Raw genomic sequence first — 10,558 nt, forward strand, 5'->3', positions numbered from 1 at the left:
TTCCCAGCTCCTCCTCTCTTTTTCCTCCTAGGTTCGGTTAAACGAGCGAACATAGAAAACACGTACACACACTCCCTTTCGGCCCTGGTCCCTAGGGCATTGATGAAAAGCAAATTATTTCTTTACATACGCTCTGCTGTCCACCCAGAGAGATTAAAAAAAAAAATAGGGGAAAATACCAGAATCAGTCTGCACCCACACCTAAGCCCCGCCCCACCGGGAAAAAGCTGGGGGTAGCGGGATTGTGAGGGTGGCGGAAAGGACGGAAAAGGCCGGGACTTCCAGCTCCTAGGTTCTCCACACCATTCTTTCCTTCAAGCTGCACCGCAGCCAGGGACCCTGATTCTATTTTCAGCCGCGCCTCCCGATCCTCCTCCCCGCCACCATCACCAATACACGGTCCTCAATCGCTTGAATACTGGGTGGGGAGACCAGAGTGGGCCCTCTCCCCGCCCAACCCAAGGACCGTGGGTGGGAGAGGTCTCCCTGCGCACACGGCTGACTCGACGCGCGCCCCGAGGACCTCTGAACTGACCCAAGTAGGGTGAAGATAATTCGGAGGGAGGGGTCTAAGAGGGAGCCGTTATTCCCTTTTCCTCTGCCTTAGGAAAGCGCGCGAGAGGGAGGGGCCGGAACAACGAACGCTGGTTACCTAACGGTCCGGCCCAGCCAGTCAGGCTCCCAAAGCCCACACCGCGCGGGCCGCCGAGGTGGCAGCACAGCCACAATCGCCCCAAGGGCTAAGGAGCACGTCAGGAGCACCCGAGGTGATGGGAAACGGGGGGTGGGGACTGTGCTGAGCGACGTCGCCATGTTAGCGCCTTCTTTCTCCGTATCCCTACAGTCTCCAGCCCTGCTGACGTCTGCCCATCGTTACTTACCTTTCCAGGTCACTAGTTCATGATCCTTTCGGTCACCCGCGAGCCCTGAGCACAGCCGTGTTTACAAAGCACCCCTGGAGGAAAAGGCTGAACGGCACTTTAAAGGCCACGGGCTCCCACAGGCTTCCGTCCTCTCTCGCGAGATCGGACTGACAACCTCCGCCCGCCCGCCCCGCTCCCGGCATCCCCACCTTCCTTCTGGCGCCCCTCCCCTTCACCCACACGCCCCTTCTTGCCTTCCTTCTGAGGGAGCGCCTCCGAGTCAGGTGATTCCGTCAGGCTTAAGGAGAAGAAGGCGGGTCTTCGGCAGGGCGGGTAGAGGGGACGGGCACCAAAGAGCACTCGGGCGCTCATGATTGGACAAGGAGCCCGAAGGGCGGGAAGCAGTTCTGGAGGGGGCGGGACCAGAGGGCCCAAGGAGCGTTACTTCTGTAAACCCAGAGCTGTGGAAGACTGTGATTGGCTGTCGGCTGGAGGAGGGCGCGGGTGCAGGCGGCGGTGGAGGGCTAGGCAGGGCTTTGGCGGTGTGAGGGGAGGAAAGGTGAGCTCCGGAAAGGCTGCTAGAGGGAAAGCAGGATGGGTCCTCCGAGCCCAGCCCCAGGAGCCGGGTGTCTCCGTTTCCGTCACTTCCCAGCACTAGGTAGGGAGGTGGGTAAAAGTAGGCTGCGTTCCTCAGCCCACCCCCTGGCTCCCCGGGAGCCTGAGGCGGGGAGCTTCGGGTTAGGTGAGGTTTGGGGGAGGCGGAGTTTGCTGGTAATTGCCCATCCCTCCCCTCCAAAAAACCCCACACAACTTAAAGATTTTAATATTAACTGTAAGGATGTTGGTTATTCAATAAATAGGCACAAGTTGAAAAGTATGATCAGAGGCCTCTGTGAAAATTTACATTATTCAATAAAAGATTTTCAGTGTCTTATTTTTTCCATTTATTAAATACTGATTTCTAGTCTGGAACAAAATTATGAACTAGTTTATATATTAACATAAAATACACTCTCAAAATTGTTGAAAGGTTTTGGGGGATAGTATGAGAGTTAATGAGCCTGAAGTTCAAGAATGATATCTGGCATAAAAGTGAAATTCTAATGGCATTGACATTTTAACAGGTAGGTCTCTGGACCGCATACATGTGTATAAGCCAACTTAGTCCTCTTTTAAAACTAATTTTAGTTAAGAAACATTAAGCCAAATTATTAACACTTTCCTACTTAAAATGAAAGTACTGTCCCCATATAGTAACAGTAATGTAGTAGTGCCATTGTAGTGTAACACTAATTATGTCAGCAAAACCTCACAGTTCAGATTACTCATGATGGAAATGGTGGACAAAATGTTTGATTGACATCACAATTGTTAGGTCTAGAACACATTGATTAAATAGATGCTTCTCTCTCCATCTCCCAAAACAACTAATGTGAGAAAAAGAACTACAAATGTTACGACATTTCAAAAGAAATTTGGGTCAATTAGAATAGATTTTTTTAAAAAAATTGTTTTTCCATTCACGTGTATTAAAATTTGAAATTTTTTCCAGTGTTGATTCAGTTGGGCAGTAGCTTTGGTTTTAAATTTCTCATTGCTACTTCTCCAGTCTGTCGTCAAGCAGTTAGTTATCTACATGATGCATTCGAGAAACACATTATTTTAAAGAAAGTCTTTCAGTTCTTTTTAGACAAGAGAAGAACTGTTTAGTGATATGAACAGTACTCTGATCTGTTTTGATAATTCAGTTTTAGCTAATTTTCTAAAGAGAGGGTATACCTAAAGTGAGAAAAAAAATAAGATGGGGGCAGGAAACAGGTGGAAACTACGCCAATCTGTTATATATGCATTTTGGCAGGCCGGCATTTAACAAAGGGTCTCACTTTATCCACATATTTCTAGTTCCACAGCAGTTTGTTTACTATAGTTTTTCTACAAGTGGGGAAAACATTCAGCATTGTCAAAATGAATGTAGTTACCATATTCAGGTCTGATTCCATGAACTTGTCTCACTACTTATTCATATCCTCATAAAATGTCACCCTTTCCCATCTTTGTTCTCACTTTTGCATTCCTCAATATCCCCAAGAGTCCTAAAATTCTTTACAGTCTTCTCTTTACAAACGCAGGAAACTTCTTGTAGACCTCTTCTTTGCCTGTCTTGTTCCATGATGCATCTACCCAACTTAGTTCTAAGAGAATTAGTGAGGGTCTAGTGAATCTCCTTTAAGAACCCAGCATGACTGCTAAATAAAACTAATATTCCTTAGATACAAAATGAGGCTATTTGAAGAAAATGCATTTCTGTCATGAAAATGTTAATAAGTAAATATCACAAGAAACAATGATGGTCTTTAAGTGCCCTCAAAATCTTCCAAATGCCACACAATGTGGTATTTCCACCTTAGTATGATAGGGCTGTTAATCCATAATCTGTTAAAACTGCTCACAAAAATTCTAAAACGTGTGTGTGCGTGTATATGTATGTATATATATGTGTGTATATATATATGTGTATATATGTGTGCATGTATATATATATATATATATATCTGTTCTCACGCTGCTAATAAAGATATACCCGAGACTGGGTAATTTATAAAGGAAAGAGGTTTAATTGATTCACAGTTCAGCATGGCTGGGGAGGCTTCAGGAAACTCACAATCATGGCGGAAGGGGAAGCAAACATGTCCTCCTCCTTCACATGAATGAGTGCCCAGCAAAAGGAGAAGCCCATTATAAAACCATCAGATCTCTGAGAACTAACTCACTATCATGAGAACAGGATGGGGACACCACCCCAATGATTCAATTATCTCCACCTGGTCCCTCCTATGACATGTGGGGATTATGGGAACTACACTTCAAGATGAGATTTGGGGTGGGGACACAGCCAAACCATATCTCTCTCCATCTTCCCTTTCAACTTCCTCTCCTTCTCTCTCTCACTAATAATTAATTTTCAGAACATAGTTTCTGTTTGTCTGCAGCTAACCAAAACATAGAAGACTACAGGGCACCCCTTATGTCTACTTGGTACAACTAATCCTAGGCTTAGGGAAAGAGCCTCTACATTTTCATGATATTCTCAGGATGCAGCCCAGTACAGTGGATTAGCTGGGATTTTATCAGTGGGATCAAGGTAGGGGTGTGTGTGGTGTGTGTGTGTGTGTGTGTGTGAGATGTGAAAGGGGTGGGAGACGCAGGACATGATTACCCCACTGATATCTGAGAAATGAAATAGGATAATGTGGCCCTAGACGTTGTACAGACATTTTGGTAGCTTCTATCTCATGGCAGATCTTTTCCTCTCTCTGCCAGCTCAGGGTCTTCCTGCACATTGCTGAAATGGCCTATGTTAAAGTTACCTCTCAGCACTTGTCCTCATCATGGAAATTTTAAGTGCAGGGATGTCTACCCTCCAACCCAAATCTTGGGTTTCCCAAAAGAATTTATAATTAATGGGGTGTGGCATTATGGGGAAAAAGGGCTATGTTTATCTTCACATCATACCAGTTAGCTTATACTAGCTTCAACAAAACCAGCCCAGAGAGAGGGAGAATGGAATTTAAGGGCCTTGTTTTCATTCTTGATGCTAATGTCACCTCTCTCTCTCATCTGACTCACCAGAAAGAGGGATTGCCATCATTATATTCTTTTTATACAATATTAAGTTATTAATAAAAATAGGATCACTCCTACCTTTCATAGCTTCCCATAACTAGTCTATTTGTCAACCTGAGGCCCACGTAACACCAAAGCCATGTGATCTGTATCCTAGCAATCAAGGGAGGTCTGTTAGCATATGGATCCTCCTGGGTCCTTAGACTAACATCCTGCTCGTTTCAGTTACCTTCTTACCTTGGATACAGCCTCATAGGTCAACTATGGCCAATGAGGTCAAGCATCAACTTAATGCTCTCTTTACTCATAAAGCATCTATATTAATTGAGCATGAACATTCCAGGCACTGTTTCTGGCTCTGAGGTGACAACTATAAATAAGACAAAGTTTTTTCAGGAGACTCTTGTGGTTGGGTGCAGGGGCAGGGGGAGACATGCTACATATATAAACAAGATAATTTAAATTGTGGTAAGTACTATGGAGAAAATAGAGCAGGGGTGTAATAACATACAATATTAGAACTTGCTTTTTAAATACAACTTTAGAGAACTTGAAAGTAACAGACACTTTAGATAGCACTAGAGCGGTCGGAGAATTCTGTGAGTTGTCCTTAAGATACAACTCTTGAGGGAAAAATACTGCGATGTCTGGCAGCTGAGAGATTCAGCCAACCTGTGTAGCTATTTGAGGAAGCAAAGCCTGGGATGCAATTATAAGAGGAGATCCTGGAGTCTCCATGGCTGGGAAGTGCTGACTAAAAGCTGTTGTTGAAGCGCCACTGACAACAATCATGGGTCCTCTCAGGAGTCTCTGCCATAATAAGTTGTAGGATGCTAGCTCATGCTAATGGGAGGAACAACCAAAAGCTCTTGGATTTATGAGTCTCTATTGGTCTTAGGTACTCTCTTTACTTCCTCTCTCCAATATTTAAGCTCCCTTGAGAAAGAAGATCGAAGTCACTAAATATCTCAGAGGAGACACATTACTTTTGTCAATTCAGGAGAAAGAAGTGCAAATTCTTGCCAGGAACCTGAACCAGTTTTTAGGGAAATAATATTTTTTTGCCCTTAATAATGTAAAGAATTGGGCAAGTAACTGATGGACCATGTATTTGGGTGTTAAGTCCATAACATTGTCAGTAGAATTATACTATGAAATAACTATGTTGATATGCTCAGCATGTAGAGGAATCAACAACTCATTTATAATTTCCTATGTAGAAATCACAAAATATTTTAAAAGGCTTTGCACGTAGGACCATAACAATACAATTTTTTCCTCTTCCAAGCACCCAACACCCAAACCAAACCATATTCACTAAATTTGTCTAACAGAACTTAAAATTTACAGCAGAAGCACAAGTAGTTTATTTGGTTCTCAAATGTTATTTCCCATTTATCTACAATCCTGCCTTAAAATTAACAGCATTTACATTTATTTCTACCCAACTTCAATCACTCAGCAACTTGACCTCAAATTTTGATCATTCCTCGAGCCTACCTTATTTCCAAGATCTTGAACTCTGAAATTCTTTAAATTTCTTGTGTATTTTTTGGTTCTTATTGAAACGGCTTTTCAACATTAGTGAAACCTCTGAGCTCTTGACCCCTCTGTTATTTCAATTTATCACCTTTATTGTGTCTTCCCTTGTTCCTTACCCAGTTTGAAATGCATAGGTCATTTTGCTGAACAGTGCGCTTGTTTGCTGTCTGCCTAGAGCCACTTTGACCTTCCATCATCTCTTCTTCCCAGTGCACAACCCTGATAACCCTCACTGCTCTTTACATCAGTTTGTATTAACAAGCTTCCCAACATTGCTGGAGAGTCACAAAACTAGGTGAATGATGTTCACTACCAATTTGTTACCTGTGTGGAGCTGGGTCCCTACTGCTGCTCTGCACTTCTCTTATGCACATCTGGTCTGTGCTGTACATACCTTTCTTCTCTTTTCAAGCCCAGATCTGTAAAATTATACCTCTTGTATTTAAAATTATATAAAAAACAAAGTTCATCATTTCCCCAAATCAGCTTTTTCCTTGTCATTGATAACAGTCATATTAAAAAAAAAAAATCAGAGCATGGGCTTTAAGGAAGATCTGAATTTTGGATCCTGACTTTGCCACTTAATAGCTATGTAATTTTGGGAACTGTTTAACCTCTGAGCCTATTTTGCTTTGCATCTTGGAAATTATTCCCAAGTTTACAGAGTTGTTATGAGGGTTAAATAACAGTATAGCTAGCACTTACTAGATGCACACACCCTCTCTTCTCCCAACTGGTTCCTGAGATCTAGGCATTAAATCCTACTGATACTACCTTTGCACTCTTTTTAAAATATAGTTGATCCTTGAATAAGGTTGGGGGTTCAGGGCATTGATTCCCCCCACCAGCTTCCCATGCAATAAAAAAATTTGCATATAGCTTTTGACTTCCTCCAAACTTAACTACTAACAGCCTACTGTTGACCAGAAGCCTTACTGATTACATAGTTGATAAACAAATTTTGTACTCTATATACATTACATACTGTATTCTTACAATAAAGGTGGAGAAAAGAAAATGTTAAGAAAATCCTAAGAGAAAATACATTTCTAGTACTATATCCATATCATTAAGTTTACAAGTTTACACCATCTGTTTACAAGATGAATTGTCTGTCTGAAATGGTGACAACTGCAGCTGCGGATGTCTTCTACCTATGGTGCATATCAAGCCATTCAACTTCTTGCAATGTCATGACTTCACGTCGTGGGACCGCTTCTAGCATCACTACTAGTACTTTGTATAGGTTCCATGGTGTTATTCAAGGTTTATACTATTGCACTAACTCAGTGAAAAATATGCAAGAACTGGCCGGGCTCGGTGGCTCACGCCTGTAGTCCTAGCACTTTGGGAGGCTGTGGCAGGGTCACCTGAGGTAAGGAGTTCGAGATCAGCCTGGCCAACATGGTGAAACCCCATCTCTACTAAAAATACAAAAATTAGCTGGGTGTGGTGGCAGGTGCCTGTAATCCCAACTACTCAGGAGGCTGAGGCAGGAGAATCGCTTGAACCCGGGAGGTGGAAGTTGGCAGTGAGCCACCATTGCATTCCAGCCTGGGAGACAAGAGAGAGACTTCATCTCAAAAAAAAAAAAAAAAAAAAAAAAGGCAAGAACTGCAAAAGATCACTTTTTTTGTGATACACAATTTACTGGAGATGAACTGCCCCATGAAGATGATGAGCATCACAGCATTTTAAGTGGATACTCATAACACTTAAGCTCACTACAATAGCAACAGGAGGTGGCCACTAAATTATTACAGTAGTACAGTATGTTCTTCAGTTAATTTTATGCAACTATGATTTACTCCATCTCTACGTTTATATTTCTCTCAACTGTAAATGGTACAATGTAGTCTATGTGCATGTTTTGATAAATTTGTTTTTGTAATAGATTTATGTATATTTTATGGCAGTAAATAAAGTAGACCAGTATCTACATATTTTATGCATTCATACCATTTTCTTAATTTTCTCAATTATTTTTAGGCTACATGGTTTGTCTGAGAGTTTTTTCAATTTGTTACAAACCTCAAAAAATTTTCCAACATATTGAAAAAAATCTGTGTATAAGTGGACCTGCACAGTTCAAACCCATGTTGTTCAGGGGGTCAACTGTCTTCACTGCCACCATCCTAGACTAGACCTTCATTACATTTCAGCAAAGCTACTATAGTATGAACTGCTGTTCATTGCTGGCTCCAGTCCATCTCACATACTGGTCTCCTATCAACCTTTCTAAAATACAGCTCTAAACTTTGAATGACTGACAGTATCACATGAATAAAACTCACAATCTTATACCTGCCTGTTTACATAAAATGGCCCCAGTCTTCCTTTACAGCCTTATCTCACACCATTTCTGTTTCATACTCAGGTAACTCCTTGTTTCTCATGTACCAATGCTGTGCTCATTTACTTTTCCTCATGCTGTTCACCAGCCAAAATGCCCTCTTCTGGTCTGTCCTTGTGACACGGTTCTTTAAGTAGTTTGTCTTAAGTTACAAATAGTACTTTTTCATGTAATTCTTCAACTATAAAATTATTTCTACTCCCTCTGAACACCTGAACACTTACTGCCACTCATTTAATTCACCATTTTACCAACACCATCTTATCAACATGGAAAATCCATTTCATGTTTGACAGAAAAATAGTATCTTTATCAGCTTCTGTTCAGAAACGAAGATGTCAGTAAAAAGCATTTAGCATTAATATTTGTTTGCAAAGCTCGTAAGCTGAGGCAGTACTTCCTATAAAAATGGTGCACAATAAACATTTCTGCTAGTAGATGCATTCCAGTGATGTACTTTCAATGTCATAACTTTGTTACTAGAAACAAAAGTTAAGTAAAAGGATGTATACTCAAGGATGTTAAACTTGTGATGCACTATTCCCTTTCCCCTCTATAAAGTTTGAGTCATTGTGTGTGGTTTTTTGTTGTATTGTTTTCTCAGTAGCCTGAAGACTATGCAGCCACAGTTCAGTTAGTCCATTTTCATTCTGGGAGATTCCCTCAGCTGGGACATCTCTTACAAGAAACCTGTTCCCAAATCAACGTTTCAAGTCTTTTCAACCACCAAAACCAGCACCAAGAACAGGTCTTTACCAAGACTGTTTTTATTTAAAATATACTTGGAATAGGTGACTATTAATCTAAGCATTTTCCTATCACTTTTAAAATTTTATACTATGTACTTTGTATTAAATAGTACAGTACCTAGTTTCAGTAAGACATGTAAAATTTGCCATTTTAACCACCTTAAAGTGTACAATTCAGTGACATTTATTATATTTACAATGTTGTGCAACCATCACCACTAATTCATCAAATTTTAATAATCTTTTAATTTTTGAGCCAGATTTAGCAGAGAGGGGCTATATACCAACTTTAATGACACTAATGTTAATAAGTTCTGATAACCCACTACCATCAGACCAGCTGTAATTCATCCAATTTTCATCATCCTAAAAGGAATCCCCATACGCATTAAGCAGTCACTCCCTTTTCACCCCCTCCCTAGTTCCTGATAACTACTAATTGGCTTTGTCACCATGGATTTGCCTATTTTGGATATTTCATACAAATGGAATCGTGTGGCTGGCTTCTTCCACTTAGCATGCTTTTTTAGGGTTCACTCACATCTATTCATTATGTATCAGTGCCTCATTCCTTTTCATGGCTGAATATTCCATTATATGGATGTATTTTACTTATCCATTCATCAGCTGATAGACATTTGGTTGTTTCTACCTTTTGGCTATTGTAAGTAGTGCTTCTATGAATACTTGTATACAGGTTTTTGTTTGAATACCTATTTCCAATTCTTTTGGGTGATATAGACTAGATGATGAATCAACTAAAAACGAGGTAGCAGCTCTACCTCTTTAGCTTTTTGGGGCCTCATTTCACTTTACAGAAGTTAGGATATATATATAACTTAGTGATTCTCAAACAGTATGCACAAAAACCACCTGGGAAGCCTTTTTAAAGATGTAGATTGCTGAGTCTCATGTCCAAAGAGTCCAATTCAGTAGGTCTGGAACCTAGGGATTTTTATTTTTTAAACAAGCACTGATTCTGATGGAGGTGGTCTTCCCACACTTGAGGAACTTTGGTAACTGACTGCTCTTTCTCAATGGAAATCAAACAGGCAAAGGGCACTAAGAAAAGTAAAATGTCACTTTCCTAATTATCAACTTTCAAAAAACCCTGAAACTTGGACGATAGATATTATGGTACAATATATTTGCTAGGGGAAAAACTGTCTATAGTAGCACCATCTTCTTCCTTTGAATGGGAAAAGTTTGACCAAGAAGCAACATAAAGTATTAGCAGCAAAATACTGTTGAACCAGCTATCATCCCCAAGACTCCCACTATAAACATGTTAGCAACAGTGATACACACTGCCGTACAGCAACTTTTGGCTGTAAAAATCTAGCCAATTCAGTTTACTTTTTGATATTTGGTTTTTAATAGTCTTGTTCAAGTAAGAAACTAGCTGCTAGCTGGACTGAGCCTGTTCT

At 40.9% G+C, this 10,558-nt stretch overlaps 1 protein-coding gene across 7 annotated transcripts in view; it reads right to left on the bottom strand.

Annotated features, from left to right (window-relative positions):
- ATF2 (activating transcription factor 2) overlaps window positions 1-1,583 on the bottom strand; it is a 97,020-nt gene extending 95,437 nt beyond the window's left edge. For 2 of the 7 annotated variants that reach the window (XR_008677378.2, XM_063695007.1), the window contains exon 1: window positions 882-1,049. The gene's annotated coding sequence lies outside the window, so the exon portion shown is untranslated. Of the gene's footprint in view, window positions 1-652; window positions 758-881 lie in introns of those variants that run through there. The other 5 variants (XM_063695006.1, XM_031008774.2, XM_055379207.2 and 2 more) reach the window with 5 other exon arrangements.
- Between the last annotated feature and the right edge of the window lie 8,975 nt (window positions 1,584-10,558).

The sequence above is a fragment of the Gorilla gorilla genome, chromosome 11 (assembly GCF_029281585.2).
Source record: "Gorilla gorilla gorilla isolate KB3781 chromosome 11, NHGRI_mGorGor1-v2.1_pri, whole genome shotgun sequence".
Lineage (NCBI taxonomy): Eukaryota > Metazoa > Chordata > Mammalia > Primates > Hominidae > Gorilla > Gorilla gorilla.